Source organism: Odontesthes bonariensis, chromosome 3 (assembly GCF_027942865.1).
Source record: "Odontesthes bonariensis isolate fOdoBon6 chromosome 3, fOdoBon6.hap1, whole genome shotgun sequence".
In the NCBI taxonomy this organism is placed as follows: Eukaryota; Metazoa; Chordata; class Actinopteri; order Atheriniformes; family Atherinopsidae; genus Odontesthes; species Odontesthes bonariensis.
Genome location: NC_134508.1, coordinates 32,850,480 through 32,867,153, shown reverse-complemented (window position 1 = coordinate 32,867,153; position 16,674 = coordinate 32,850,480). Strand labels below are relative to the sequence as shown.

The 16,674-nt window shown below is 40.2% G+C and overlaps 1 protein-coding gene across 1 annotated transcript in view; it reads left to right on the top strand.

Annotated features, from left to right (window-relative positions):
• LOC142377474 (metabotropic glutamate receptor 4-like) overlaps nt 1-16,674 on the top strand; it is a 216,629-nt gene that overhangs the window by 8,115 nt on the left and 191,840 nt on the right. The gene's annotated exons all lie outside the window — the stretch shown is intronic.

Here is a 16,674-nt window from a genome sequence, read left to right as displayed (position 1 = left end):
AGTCCATACCATGATTATTTCCTAATCCTAACAAAGTAATATTATTCCCTAAACCTAACCAGGAAGTGGCAAATTGTGTTTTAGTTAAGGTATTGTCATGTTATTGACTGAAAAGTAGTGAAAAAAAAATCTGGTGTCAAGCTCATGTCCCATGGCTGAAAGTCCTGCATGTAAACCCACCATCTGCTTTCCCTCCATTTTCCTTAAGTGTCTGTTAAATTAAACCCTTGAGAATGTTTAATGTTCTACGGACAATCGGCCAATTTGATCGTTCTGAATGGAAGATTTGTTGACAATATTACATCCTGATGCATAAACCTTACTGTCTAATGACTAATAACCTATTAAGTCATTTAAGCTACCATGGAAAAAGCTATTTCTGCCAGGATTATTGTTCTTGGTATACTTTTAATAAGTACAGGACTGCTTTGACAGCAGTGTGATCACTTAGCAACCAGTTATTAAACTTTTATCAAAAATATTTTTCCTCTATTTGATTTGGCAGGGTGACATTTTGTTTGGACCTTTGAAAAATGAATCAATAGATTTTATGATGCGCCATCACCTCTGTTGAGGCTTAGTTAGGTTCATGGAAAGGATGTAGTTTTGCTTTAGATTCATGGTCACAACAATTAATACATGCTTGTGAATAGGGAATAACTTTGGTAGTATCTTCAGAAGTAAAGAAAAACACTGTTTTTAAAAAAAAAAACAGAATTGAAGAGTTGTCTCTGGTACTTAAGTCCATGTTATTTGATGAGAGAACACAGTTTAATTCTGGATAGCATATGTGCCTTCACAGATCTTGTCTCAGTGAAAGGTTATTCATGTAGACACACTCTCATCTCATCCTTTGTCACTCCCTGTCCTTAACCAAGTGAGATTAGTGCATAACTACAAGAGAATGTGATCATACCAAAGGTTTTCTGTCACTTTTCTGTCATGGTGGAGAAAACAAGTTTAACATTTTACCTGTTGGTGAGATAAGTTGATCAACAATGTTCCTTTCCCATTTAGTTACTGTCATATGGGCATAGGAAAAGAAATATAAGGGTTATACACAAGACAGGGGTGCAATAGGAGATGTGTTTTCCTGCATCATCATTAAAATATCAAATGAGAGACTTTCAGGCTTGGAAAGGCTTGGAAAGGCTACTAAGGATTATTAAATCCAGACTGGTGGCTCGTGGTAGCCCAGTACTTTCCTAAAGCATTCTCTCTTCCCTCTGTCTTTTATTTTGTCACCCACTGCAAACCACAACATTAATAGTTTGTTGCAAATCCATATGCTTTAAACATATCCCTTTGCTGTAAAATGCTGCTTTTGTTTTACTTAATGCTGTCATGGGCCTGATAGGCTCCCATGAAGAAGGCACACGCAGATATTGGTGAAATAAAGTACCTCCACAAATCTGCATTTTTCAGCTTTTAACCGAACTTGAAACTACCCATTCAAGACACTTAACGTGACCTGTTTGTTGAATGGATTTCAGTTCAGGTTGTCACAGAAGTTTATAATGAAGCCACGCTGACTCTCTGCTTTTAGCCAGTCTGTTGTTCTCCCTCAATAGACACAGCATGAAAAACTCTGCAGGTCTGATGGCAATAGATGCCGGATTTTGGTTGTTTTCTACACGGACTCCTGCTGTAAGGCTTGAGATCTCTATGCAACCATCACTTATCAACACAGGTGTTGATAAAGCGGCTTCAGTTATTGGCTCAGACATCATCATTACAAATGGATGCCTTGGCTGTTACCTGGGGACAGCTCCAGTTCTCACAGTCACACTGCTGGCTGGGAGGAAGGTGTTTAATTAAAAAAAAATGACTTCGCTCAGAAATAGATTGCTGGGCTTGTTATGATGAGATTAGTGTATTACAGGTTTTGGAGAATTGACAGAACATGAAGGGAGCTCTATTGTTGTTATATGGCTAATGTGCCCCAAATTTAGCATCTCTGGGCACCAAAGTAAACGCTGAGTCCTCTGATGGCCTGTGGTGATTCATTTAACTTTGTAACGGCTGATTAAACTGTCTCTGCCTCCTTTTCAACAAAGCATGACAGGATAACAGTTTGACAAGTGAAACCTGTTTTATTTTGAACTTGCCCTGCACTGTTTGCGACTATCAGTGGCACCTGTGTATGAAAGTAAAACTTGTAATCACTGGCACAGATGTGCACACAAGCACACAAAAGCAAACTGGCAAGACCCAATTAAAGGTAGGGTAGGAGATCCTGGGTTTTGAGTCCAGCGAAGCTGCATTTTGAAAATACACAGGTAAAAAGTCCCAACCCTTTTCTTCACTTTTCCCCCGAAGGCACGCCTCTAGAGTACATGAACGCGCACGAGCACGAAGGTGCACGAGCGCTGTTCTGACAGCAAGCATCGATCGTTGCCGTATTTAGTATTTAGTTTATGCTAACTATACGTTTAATAATGCTAGGTGCTAGCCGAGCTGGCTCTAGTTTAGCTTCCTGCCAAGCTTCTGGACGTTCACGGAGCAGGGTACGCGCACAGGGAGAAGGAGGGGGAGGGAGGAGCAGATTGCAGTTTGATAGACGGCATCAGTATCCAATCATTGTGAACGGTCCGTTCAGTATGATTGGATACTGTTTTTCCTAGATTGTACGTTCTAGAGGCCACTAAAACTTTTCATATTTGTGTCAAAACTTTTAATTAATTGGTTGCAATGGGGGTGTGAAGAGTATTTCAAGCAATATGTAAAAAAATGTTCCAGAAAAAGATCCCCTACCCCGCCTTTAAGCTGATAGTCTTGCACAATGGTAACTTGAAAACTGCAATTATTTCTTTTTCAAATTCTGGTTGAAAGTACAGTCAAGATAAAAGAGTGAATACATCCTCTTTCAGTTTTAAGGTTTTACTTAATAATCATAACAATAAATTACCTAGTCAGTGGGTCTTAAAATTAAGTAAATACAACCCCAGATGATCAGCAATCCATAACATTTTATACCATGTTGTGATTTATTAAATAAAATCCAAGCCAAGCCAAGCCAAGGAGAAGCAGTGTATGAGACACTAAGTACACTCAAAGATCCAGAAGCTTGTAGATGCATCTTTAGCAGAAATACCTTGAAGTATCAAAATCAAATCAAATTTATTTGTATAGCACATTTCATGTACAAACAATTCAAAGTGCTTTACATGAAACAAAAGCATTGCAGCAGGGAGTGGAAGAAGCATTGAAAATAATATAAAGAGAAACAAATAAAATAATTTAAATGAATTTAAAAACAAGCAACAGTCTAGATAAGTTAAAAGATACTGTGCAATTTCATGCATAGACACATGAGAAAAGAAATGTTTTTTAATCTGGATTTAAAAATGTCTACTAATAATTACTAAAGTAATAATTTTCTGTATGACGTTATCAGTCATCATAGTGAAAGAATTTTGACCCACTCTTTTGTACAAAATTGCTTCAGTTCATCAAGGTATGCAGGCACATGTCTTAAGGTCCCACTACAGTATGTCAATCAGGTTGAGGTCTTGACTTGACAAGACCATTGAAAGATGTTTTTTCATCCATTATGGTGTGGATATACTTCTGTGTACATGTGGGATCATTGTGCTGTTGCATGATGCCATTTCACCATGTTTTTGCTGTCAGGACACATGGTCTCACATTTAACTCAACAGTACTTTGGCATACAGGGGAGTTCATGGTTGACTCAATGACTACAAGGTGCCCAGGTTCTGTGGCTGCAAAACAACCCCAAACCATCAACCCTCCTCAACCATGACGGTAAGGGGTATGTTTAATAAGTCTTGTGGTTTATTCAGATGGAGCTTTGCAAACCAAAGATGTGCTGCCATGTTCTTTTTAGAGAGAAGAGGCTTTCCCCAGCAACCCATCCAAACACACCATACTCCTTTAGTCTTCTAATTGTTCTGTCATGAACTTTAACATTTCACCTGCTAACTGAGGCTTGTAGAGTCTGAGATGTATCCCAGGGAGATTGACATTGTGTTAATGTTTCCCACTTGTGAATAATCTTTCTCTCTGTAGAATGACTAGTTTTGAAATTAACCCTTCCCAGATTGATGGGTAGCATCAATTGCTTCTCCAAGATCATTGTTGATGTCTTTCCTCTTTGGCATTGCATTAACAAGCACCTGAATGCTCCAGACTAGCAAACTGCTAAAACCTCTTTTAAAACACTTTTAGAGAGGTGCTCACACTTGCTGCTGTTCAGTTAATCATGTGCATTTGATAAGCAGGTCCTGGCTGCTTATTACCCTCTTACTTCCTATGAAAGAAGTAAGAGTGTACTTAGTTTGCCACATATATTTTTCATTTTGTTTTATTTGGTTGTCAAATAAATAATGAAACAGCGTAATTTGCCATATGTTGTTCCTCTGAGGTTGTATTTACCTAATTAATAGACCTCTTGAGGACCAGATGATTTCTTTTATGTCGTCATGCATAAAAAACCCTTGTAATTGAAAAAAGTGAACTTACTTACTTTTCACCACGACTGTATTAGTTTATGTATCATGTATGAAGGCATACATTAATTCAAGGTTGATTTTTAATGTATCTTAGGAAACAAAACAATGAAAGGCTGAAGGTGGAGGGAGGTAAAGGAACAATAGGGATTTGTTCTAATTTTGTATTTTTCATATCCTAGCAAATAGGAAAGAAGCTTGATTATCACTCCTCCCACATGTGAATATTCACTGAACCTTTGTGCCATTGCTTAAATCCTCAACATGTGGGTATCAATTACAGTGGCCTCCTGAAATGAAATGATAACACTACTTCTCTGACCAACTGCTGCGCATGCACACATAAAAGGCAGAATGTGATTTTGGTTCTGTGAAAATCTGTCTCAACCACATCCACCTACACTTTGCATGCAGAGCACAACAGCATATGTCGAGAGACGAGCACACATACAATTGCAGATTTGCACACTCAGAAAGCGATACACGCTCAGGCAGATACACAATCATTACAGCATGCTACACATATGATATATTTCATGTTGCTGCAAACATGCAAATCACAAGTGTACGCACAGCTAAGGGGGCGGATGCATAGAGTGAGCCCATGAGAGCTCTTCTGAAATCCCTCCAGCCAACCGTGGGTGTTTTGTCTTTCCCACGAGGGATGCTCGTTGTTTTGCGGAGGCAGGTTCAGTTCTTGGATTAATGAAAAGCTCCATCTTAGTCATGAAAAGAGCATTTTCACAATCTATTTAACATCATGCATACCAAAGGCTCGCATTAGGCGCTGTTGACTTATGCTCGCCTACAGCAGTGTTTTCTGATGCATTCATTGCTACTGCTGTGATCTTCTGTGGGTACACTGCCCCCCTCCAGCCGTGCCCATTGAGTCTTTTGCATTTCTCATGTTCGCATTCAGAAAACTCATTTTTCAGCACAAAGATGAAATATGACTCCCAACTGGAAGTCGGAGGGCCCTATTGAAGAAATGAGTGTAACTTCCCACCACTTTAGTGTTCTTTTTGGATCACTTCTTTTGTTGATCTTTGGATGGATAGATGATTGTCCAGAGAAACAGAGGATTCACTGGTTTTAGGCAATTTCGTGAAACCTTCACACAGTAGGTATAATGTAGCACTTTGTGAGCTTGCTAACAGTGGTACCAGGTCAAAGGATTGCAATGCAGGATGTTTCTGTCTCAGTTGTTAGACCGACCCGAACAGAGTGTAGAGTGGTGCAATAGGCTGCAGAGGAATAAACTCAGAGAAGTGCATTCTATGACAGCTGGATGTTATTTCAGAGGTTGCTTCTGCTGAATTATTTAGTGCAAATGGTTGTAATTACACAGTGACTACAGTAAGGGCGATTAGGTTGTGGTGTGTCCAGATCATTACAGGGATCACAAGACTATTTGATGAACTTAGAGGGATTCCAGGAACTGCTGCACACTTTCACTCGCCTCATTCCCCACCACCCCTTACCCCTCCCTGAATCTCTGTCAGCGATTTCTCTCCTATGAATGGCTGGCGTCAGACTGGCCTTCTCAGAGCTTTCAAAAGGATGTTTAAGCTCCCTGTGAGACATCACCTCTATTCCTCAGTTGCCACCAACACTCTCAGTCCAGCCCGCCCACAAAGCCCTCCAAGCGATCATAGCTTCTCAGGATGTCAGTTAACATTACAGTAACCCCCCTTACGCTTGCGATCACGGTGCAGCCAGGCAGGAGAACTGGGGCAAAGTGAAGACACTCGCTTGTAGCATAGCAGCCAGGGGAGAGACTGGTCATCTCTAACACACTGACCTTTCAGGGCTTTTCATGGATTGTGATGTAATGGTGGAGGAGGTGAGTGATAGGGAAAGTAATGTTTGCACTCATCTGTTGGTGTAAACACAGAATGACGAGCACAGCAGAGCAAGCAGAGACTAAGGACTCAAAGAAGACACAAATGTCATTCAGCTCACTTTTATAAGTCGAAGACAACTGGAAGGCCCATTATGTGGCCCTGCTCTCCAGTCCTGTCCAGGTTGGTTCGTCTGTCAAGGTAAAATGGCAGGACTGCAAATTCTGCTTGACAGCACAAGCTCCCCTTAGGGTGACTAAGTGGCGTCAACCTGTGATAGTCATACACTGTTGCTGACAAGGTGATGATGAACACCTTTCATTAAAGGGCTGAAGCTATAGGCTTTTCCTCTGAGAAAGCTTGCTCTGGTCTCAATGTTAGTGGAGAAAGGACCAGGGTTGGAGGAGAAGACCATGGGCTACACACTGTGTGTTATTCTATATGCCAAGAACTCCTTTAAGTCATCATGAGCTCAAAATTCAAAGGGCATTCAATTACAACCCAAATGAATTTGGCTTAAAGGATAATTGATCTAAAAGGCACTGACACATTTTATTTCCTTAAATTTTCCTCTGTCACTTCTGCAGTTTATCTAACACAAAAAATTCAATTTGGATAAATAAGATTAATCAGTTCTCTTCCAGTCTCTTGAAATGGGGCTAGCTTGAAGTCTTAAATAGCGATGCAGTATTTTTTTATATCATTTGTAGTTGTTTTAAAATCTAGTGTGGAATCCCATTAGATTTTGAATAAACACTTAATTTTGTGCCTCAGATATTGACAGATTTTACCACCATGCTGTCACACTGCAGAGAAATTTTGACAGATGTTTGGTATCTGGCTAGGAGTTAAGGAGTCATACTGTGTTGTACAAATGCATATCCCAGCCTGAATTTTGCAGAACAGTTTATCACAGACAGTAAGTGATGAACAAGCTATAAAAACTCCCTTTAGTATCCAAAATATCCCAAACTAACAGTGATTATTATAACAATGACAATACTACATCTGTGACTTCCACTAAAAGTAATAGCCATCATAAACAAAATTGGAGAGTGTTGTATGATCTAAAGCCTACATTTCAATTGATTGTTCTGGAGAAAAGCAAGGGGAGATATGGAATGATGGGCCTACTAAGATCAACCGAATGGATGTAGATTTGTCAGGTTATGGGTTTGTCAGGACACAGACTTCAAAGGTAAGAGCAAGCTTGGCTTATTTTCAGAACAAGGTTAACAAAAGGCGCGGCTGAGCCGGATGACAAAACTAAACTGTGGAAAATAAAACATGGCTTTGGTAAAACAAATGAACATGACTTGGTTATACATGGAATTACTTAGCTTAAGGTGGCGTGGCGTGGCGTGAAGGGAGAAAAAACGGTATTGTGAAATCAGTGTATTAATTCACAACTGAAAGGGAAAACCTGGAAACTAAATACTGAACCGGGTGATTGGTAAATGAGTGCGGCTGAGAAAGGATGGACAGGTGAAGTGGATGAAACTAATGACCAGAACATGGGGACTGAGGGAAAAACAATGGTAAAACTAAAACATGGCAAGACTTAACTAAACATGAACTTAAAAACTAAGACATGAAATAAACTAACACAAAAGAACTGAAAACATGGGGAAAACCCCATGGACGTGACAAAATTATGTAAATGATGACTTCAGAGTTAATAAAATGACCTGGCTCCATCAATAAACAGTAGTGCAACTTTAAAAGAGACACAGTTCCCAAATCTACAATCTATCCACAAATTAATAGTGGCCTAACAAGGAGTATTACACCCTATAACATCATGACAAGTTACAACCATTGCCATGACAACAAGGATCACAGAGAAAGAGTGTTCTGCGATAGCCACTTCCTTTTCCCTCACTCATGTGCAGGATTCATATCCTGAAACTTTATATCACCAGTTTGGGCACATCAGACTGGAACAGTTCAGTTTCTGCTGTGTTTAAGTGCAGGATGATGATGATGATGCCGTCTCACATACCGATTTAAACATAAAGGGAACTGTTTGCAATCCACGATCTCAATGACCACACAGCATTCAATTACATAGATTTTTTTTCCTTCTTAGCTTGTACTCCTGAGTATTTTTCAGCTTTGAAGGTGCACTGCGTAAGAGAAGGTAAGTTGAGGATATAACTTGTGAACATGATACAATTTCCTCATCAGAACATTTCAAAATAGAACAAAAGAATATGAAGAGAATTTTGAATAAATATATATTGATAGTAGGCTACTGCTGTTTGATGGCGCTATTGTGGTCCTGTTTGAGGTGTAACTATCTGTGATTCTTACATTCTGTGATATATTGTAAGGTTTTCAGGTATCACATTTGTCATTCAGTGCATCATTCACTTTGTCATCATTTTGACTGTTATGATGGATGCACTTTCAAGGCCATAGATCTTGCTTACAGGCTTTACATAGAAATAGGTGAGTGGGAAAGGGTTGATGTACACTATTCTGTGCTTGTTAGTATATTTAGTATTAGCAAAGATGCAGCTTCAGCTCTTAGTGGCATTTACAGAAACCTCTTAAGAAGTTATTACCTTAATGTGAAGCTTGAAAAATGTATGCCTACGTAATGTTATTTTATGACATGTAATCAATATTGTTGTATTATACCGTTTATATGCAAAGAAATAGAATTGTAAAACTGCACTCTTTGTTTACTCTCACCTCATTTCCAAAAAAGATTGGATGCTGTGTTAAAAGCAAACACAATCAGAATGCAATGACTTGGAAAAAAATTAAAACCCTTTCTGTGAGGAAAACTGATGAAAGACATTGGGCCTTATGCAAGAACATTTTTGTATTTTTATCCTAAATTTCTCTCACTTTTTACGTAAGAAGGTCTCGTACGAACACGCCACGTCAGATTCAACAAATGCTCTTAACTTCAGAAAAAGTGTGTAAACGACCTGCGTAAATGATGAATGCCATCCGTGTGTATTTAAGTGCACGTGCACAAGGATAGTAGATTTGCATACTCCACCAAAATTATACCAAATTAGGATGTGCTTCCTCTCTGTTGTGCCAGGAAGTGTTGAGTGTTATTCATGAAAATGGCATCAAGGCGCTAAAAGAACAGCTTTAGGGGCTCTGAGATTGAAGTTCTGCTTTCAGAGATCCAAAAAGGAAAATCTGTCATTTTTAGCAGTGTCAGCAGTGGAATTACGGGACCTGCTAAAGCGAAGAAATGGGAAGCAATTACGAGTGCTGTTAATTGTCACCTGTAGTTCTTAATATCACCGAAATAAAAAATAAATGGTTTGATATGAAAATGACTTAAAAAAAAACTGTCTCGCCATGACCAGGCGGTCGATGACTGCAACTAAAGCCATTCAATCAGTCATTGCCTCATCATGATGGCACTTAGATAGGGCGGTCCATGACGGGGGTCTTCTGGCACCACACCTTCTGGTCTGCCTGGGCTGGTTCAGGTAGTAGGAGACCCTCGTTCATGGCAATATTGTGCAAATCTGGCATGCCTTCTCTGGACTATAGAGCAGTTTGGCCCCTCGCTGTATCGAGACACACCCACCTGGCCTTCAGCTCAGTGCGCTCCACGACAGCACGGGTGCTTTGATGCGTACATGTGTGCAGTCTATTGCTCCGATTATGTTTGTCAGTCCAGCTAAGGCATGAAAGTCCCTCTTAATTTGTACTTGTTGGACAGCGGTGTATGGGAATTTAATGTACCATGGGTGATAAACTGATGAGAGCTTTGATGACCAAGGGGAGCGCACGACTCCAATCTCCCTCTGAAAGGTTCCAGTGGCCAAAAATCCAAGGGTGGTGAGGACCTGGGCGTGTGTGGAATTGGATTTGATCGGCATGTTTCTCTCTGGAGTTGTGGCTCTAGCAAGCTGCATATTTGCAGCAGCACAGTCCTTGGGAATCTTAATCGCGATGTCAGCCATTTGTCTGTCTCCACAGGACATACACGGTCTCTTCCAAGAGCCTGACAAGCAGGCATCCAAAAGTAGAAAGTCAGCCGCTGGTTACTACTTCCCATTGAGCTTGTTATATACAGAGTCAAATTAACCTTCAATTAGTGCATAATTTAAGTCAAACAGAATAATGTCAGCATAATTATGGGGTATAATGTATATATTTATTTATGTTTGCTTCAAAGTAATTAAAGGTACAATCCATTATAAAAAGCAAACTTGATTCGAATAACAGCGGACTATTCTACGAAACTCCTATGACAGGTCTGGATGTTCGTACCTGAAAGAAAACCTAAAATACGAAAAGATTGGTGAATGCGCAAATTCTCTTAAATCACTCGTACGCACGATTTAAGAACAAATCAGTTTTCGTACGAACGGTTATTGCATGAGGCCCAATGTTTTCAGTGCTGGAACTTAGTCATGTTATAGGTTTTTGAAAAATATTTGTCAATATTTTGCACAAATGTCTGGGACAGTGCATAGCAAAAATACTTGCTGGAGAAGTTAAAAAGGCAACAGTTGAGAAGCATGATTGGTTAGAAAAAGAGCATCTCAAAGGAAGTGATTTTGAAATGGGGGTCTCCATTATGTGAGAAATTGTAGACAATACTGTATTCAAAACAATTACATGCTGTCACACTTTTCCATGAGTTTGTTGGAAACAATCATAAGGTTAAGGAAAGGCGGAAGGAGAAATTCTTAAGGATTTAAGACAAAAGCAAATGTGGGGTGCTGTGTAGCTCAACTGGTTGAGGCTGTAGCTTCTCATTGCAGCTGGCCTAGGTCCGAGTCTGTTGCCCTGTGGCCCTTTGCTGCATGCCATCCCCCAATTCTCTGCCGACATTCCTGTCCAGCCACTGTCACATAAGGGCTTACAGTAACAGAAAAAAAACGAAAAAAAAACAGTGCTGCAACTTGATATATATATATATATATATATATATATATATATATATATACATATAAATAACAACTTGGTCTTGTGTGTTCTCATCATATAGTATCAAAGATCTGAAATTATATGTATAATATTTGAATGATATGAAAATTATATGAATTATTAATAATCCCTAATTGGGGCTGAAAACTTTGTGTGCTGCTTTGTGCTGTCGCTTCACAGCAGGAAAATTCCTGCTCCAAATCCTGGCTGATCCTCTTTCTGTGTTTGCATATTCTCTGCGTGTATGTGTGGATTCTCCAGCTTCTTCCCACCATCCAAAACGTGTGTGTTAGGTTAATTAGAGATTCTAAATTGACCATGAGTTTAAGTGTCCATGGTTGTTTATCTCTTTGAATTACCTTGTTGGTGCAAAAATGCTACTTTATTTCTGTCAAACTGTTATCTTTGGCATTTTTAGTAGACGCAACTATCTATTTTTGTGTCAAGCCGCTAGTAACATAGTGCCAAAACAAGATACTATTTAACAATGTTCCTTTTGTTAAGTTGTCTGTTATTTGTTGACATATCACTGGTTTATCCCTTGAGTTAGGTGCCTTAATACCTTTAATGCTTGCATGATTCATAGGTTAGTGTTAAGTGGCTTTAGAAAAACGCATTCTTGTGAAAATGGTTAGGTACAAGCGCTGGACTTAAAGTGAGTGAAAAACCAGCAAATGTTCAAAGAAAAACTAAAAAAAGTGTGGCTCCTTTGAGCCAAGATATATACAAATGAAGGTAGGCTCAAGACATTTTTTCAATACTGTATTATACTTTCTTTTTATGTAATATATTTTTAAATAATAACACGAGCTACATATCTGACACATAATGAAAGGAGCTGTAGCTCTAAACAAACTGATGTTTCTCCTTTAAGCAGCCCTGGACAGCCTAGTGTTAATGCGGACACAAAAGTTATAGGCTGTATGCCTTTTTGAAGTACTGCCAGCCATTCAAAATGTAATTGTGAAATATTAAGCGTTTTATTTTTTGTTCCAAATGCTGCACTGCTTTTAGACTTCTGATTTCACAGGTCTTATTCTGAACACAAAACTCTGGTTTCAGTACAACTTTGCTTGTAGGTTTTTTAAAATTAGCGACAGTTTGTAATCACTGCCACTTTGAGCTGAAAGGCTGTTTCAAGTTTCCACAAACTAAATTACATCCGTTTGTGAATTTACACATTTCTCCTCAGGCACTCTTCTTTGCATCATAAGTTCTCATATTCCAAAGCACTATCGTTTTGCATGAGAATGTAGGGCTGGAACAGATGTGTTTGATTGGTTAAATGTTTACTCATCACAGCAATGAGAAGCTGTCCAAGCTTTTTAAGGTCCAGCTGGTTTCCAGACACAGTAATCTAGATGCTGACAAGAGTGCCATCCTCTAAATGGATTTCCAAAGATTACACTGAAGAGAAAGGAAAACACGAACTGGTTTCTAATGTGTCAGTTAATAATGCTATGTGATAAGTGGATATATCCACATCCTGCTGTGGGAACAGCATCAAGAGAATGCACATCAACCAACAAAATGTTTCATATAATAGGATAATTTATTATGTTTGTTTTAGACGGAGATTGTAAAGATTACATTCTAACAAAAAACAAAACAAAAAATTTGAAATTATTCACAATATTAAAAAGCAATTGGAAAAAATAAGGAAACTGAAAATTAAAGCGATACTCCGGAGTAGATTCAACCTGGGGTCATTTGAACCGTAATATCCAGCCAAGTAGCCCACCCGAAGTTTTTTCGATATTGGCTGAACATCAGCTGAGTTACTGAGTTATCCCGAATAGCTTCGTACAAGGGTTAATGGATCCTGGCAGTATCTCCAAAATTACCACACTAAAATCACATGCTATGACACCAAACTTCTACAGTAGTACAAATATGGTCTGTACTCACAAAGCGATGCATTTGGAAGTTTGAAAATAGTCCAGGAGTTTATTATTATCAACACAAGCCTGATAGCTTTTCTGCTGCTAAAGCTGCGTCGACGTCACTTCTGGGAGCTGGGAGCTTCAAAGTAAGATGAGGGTTGATCTACTACTGTAGACAACAAAGCAAGGCTGCTCAATTTCTCCATTGATAAAATAATTTCACAACTCTACAACATAAAAATTCATAAAAAAAACATGTAGAATATAGCATATACTTTGTTGTCTACAGTAGTAGATCAACCCTCATCTTACTTTGAAGCTCCCAGATCAAGGAAGTGACGTCGACGCAGCTTTAGCAGCAGAAAAGCTATCAGGCTTGTGTTGATAATAATAAACTCCTGGATTATGTACAAACTTCCAAATGCATCGTTTTGTGAGTACAGACCATATTTGTACTACTGTAGAAGTTTGGTGTCATGGCATGTGATTTTAGTGTGGTAATTTTGGAGATACTGCCAGGATCCATTAACCCTTGTACGAAGCTATTCGGGATAACTCAGTAACTCAGCTGATGTTCAGCCAATATCGAAAAAACTTCGGGTGGGCTACTTGGCTGGATATCACGGTTCAAATGACCCCAGGTTGAATCTACTCCGGAGTATCACTTTAATCTGTTGATTTAGTTGTGCATAACAACAAGAAAACATGGTTAATTTCAGTCAGTGACACTACTGTGCTATTTCTTTAAAATAATAATCTCTGTACAGAAAATGATTGTTATATCTGCTTCTAGTAGAAAAAATAATCATTAGCAGTCAAGCTTCATGCACTGTTATATTGTCCGTGACATCCTTCTCTTTTCCCCCTGAAGACTTGTTACAGTGTTCAGGGCAGCTCGTGAAGGCATGGCAGTATAAACTGATGTTTGAATTGTGACATGAATGCAGACAGAGGGGCACCATTCTCCTCTGGAGAAGACATCTTTGTCCTCTGACAATGCCTTTTCCCTTTTCATTCAGATTATCTTATTCAAGATTGCATTGTTGTGCTGTCTTCCTAAGTGTCACATAGCAATTACACAAGCACAATCGACTGCACAACCAAGACAACTGAGCATTATCGTTACTTGTTGGCTGACATGTTGGAAAGTTCTGATATGTGGTTATACTTGGCTTTATTGAAGAGAAATAACTGAAGTTTTCTCCCGCTGAGCTGTTTGTTAAGAAAGTGTCTTCAACCATTCAAAAAGTATTGTTTGAATTTAAGTTTTCAAAAACTCTGTTATTTTGGAACTGAGTAAGATCCGTCAGACGTTCAGCATTTTGAAAGGCTTGCGCTGTCACAATTATTTTTTTTTCTCATCTCGATCCTTTTAACAGAAAAAACACCTGTAAAACTGTTGTAATTGAAATATTCAGGGCAGGACTTCAACAAGGATTTTTTAAAGAGCTAGTTTGTGTTTTTTCTATTAATATTATGAAGGTGAAAGAGGGCAGTTGTAGAAACCTGTTTTATATGTAAGTCAGAGGATAGATCCTGGTCAACAATAACTCCAAGGTTCCTCTCTGTAGTACTAAAAGCCAAAGAAATGCCACCTAGAGTAACCATATAACTTGATAGTTTCCGGGGATCGGGTCGCGGGGGCAGCAGCTTGAGCAAAGAGACCCAGACGTCCCTGTCCCCGGCCACTTCCTCCAGCTCTTCTGGGGGGACCCCGAGGAGTTCCCAGGCCAGCCGAGAAACATAGTCTCTCCAACGTGTCCTGGGTCTTCCCCGGGGCCTCCTCCCAGTGGGACGGGCCCGGAACACCTCACCAGGGAGGCGTCCAGGAGGCATTCTCACCAGATGCCCGAGCCACCTCATCTGACTCCTCTCGATGCGGAGGAGCAGCGGTTCTACTCCAAGCCCCTCCCGGATGACCGAGCTTCTCACCCTATCTCTAAGGGAGAGCTCAGACACCCTGCGGAGGAAACTCATTTCGGCCGCTTGTATTCGTGATCTTGTTCTTTCGGTCACTACCCACAGCTCGTGACCATAGGTGAGGGTAGGAACATAGATTGACCGGTAAATCGAGAGCTTCGCCTTCTGGCTCAGCTCCTTCTTCACCACGACGGGCCGGTGCAGAGCCTGCATCACTGCAGACGCCGCACCGATCCGCCTGTCAATCTCCTGCTCCATTCGTCCCTCACTCGTGAACAAGACCCCGAGATACTTGAACTCCTCCACTTGGGGAAGGATCTCATTCCCGACCCGGAGAGGGCATTCCACCCTTTTCCGGCTGAGGACCATGGTCTCAGATTTGGAGGTGCTGATTCTCATCCCAGCTACTTCACACTCGGCTGCAAACCGCTCCAGTGAGAGCTGAAGGTCACGGCCCGACGACGCCAACAGAACCGCATCATCCACAAAAAGCAGAGACCCGATTCTGAGGTCGCCAAAACGGACCCCCTCAACGCCCTGGCTGCGCCTAGAAATTCTGTCCATAAAAATTATGAACAGAATCGGTGACAAAGGGCAGCCCTGACGGAGTCCAACCCTCACAGGAAACATGTCCGACTTACTGCCGGCAATGCGGACCAAACTCTGACACCGGCCATACAGAGACCGAACAGCCCATATCAAGGAGTCCGGCACTCCATACACCCGGAGCACCCCCCACAAGAGTCCCCGAGGGACACGGTCGAACGCCTTCTCCAAGTCCACAAAACACATGTAGACCCGTTGGGCTCTATACCCAACTCTCTATACCCTTGGCAGGATCCTGGAGGGTGCAAGGGAGTTCGCCCAACCAGTCTAATAAGAATATGTAATTGAAGCGTGTATAAAGTGAAAAGAATCGGTCCAAACACAGAACCCTGTGGAACTCTGGTGCGCGAGGAGGATCCTTTGTTTACAAGAGCAAACTGGAATCTGTCAGATAAATATGACTTAAACCAGCCTAATGCAGTTCTTTTAATCCCAGTAACATGTTGAAGCCTTTCTAATATGCTGTGATCGATCTTATCAAATGCAGCACTGAGATCCAACAGGACAAGCAGTGACACTAGTCCACCATCAGAGGCTAAGAAGAGATCATTGGTAACTTTAACCAGTGGTGTTTCTGTGCTATGATGCACTCTGAATTCTGACTGAAACTCCTCAAACAGATTATTTCTGTGTAAATGATCACAAAGTTGAGGTGCAACAATTTTTTCAAGAACTTTAGTCACAAAAGGGATATTTGGATATGGCTGATAATTAGTAAACACTCCTGAATCAAGAGTATGTTTTTTAAGTAAAGGTTTAAATACAGCAATCTTAAAACTCATAGGTACATACCCTGTCAACAAAGACAGATTGATCAAATCCGATATGGAAGTATTGATTAAGGGGGAAATCTCCTTGAACTTATCGGTTGGGATTTGGTCTGAAATCCAAGTTGATGGTTTAGAAGAGACTATTGTTATTGTTAGCTCAGAGAGTTTGACTGGACAAAAACAGTATAAATACAAATCAGGGTCTAAAGATACTTCTAAAGCTGCTGTACTTGAGGATACATAAGTGACAATGGTGGAAAGGATTTCA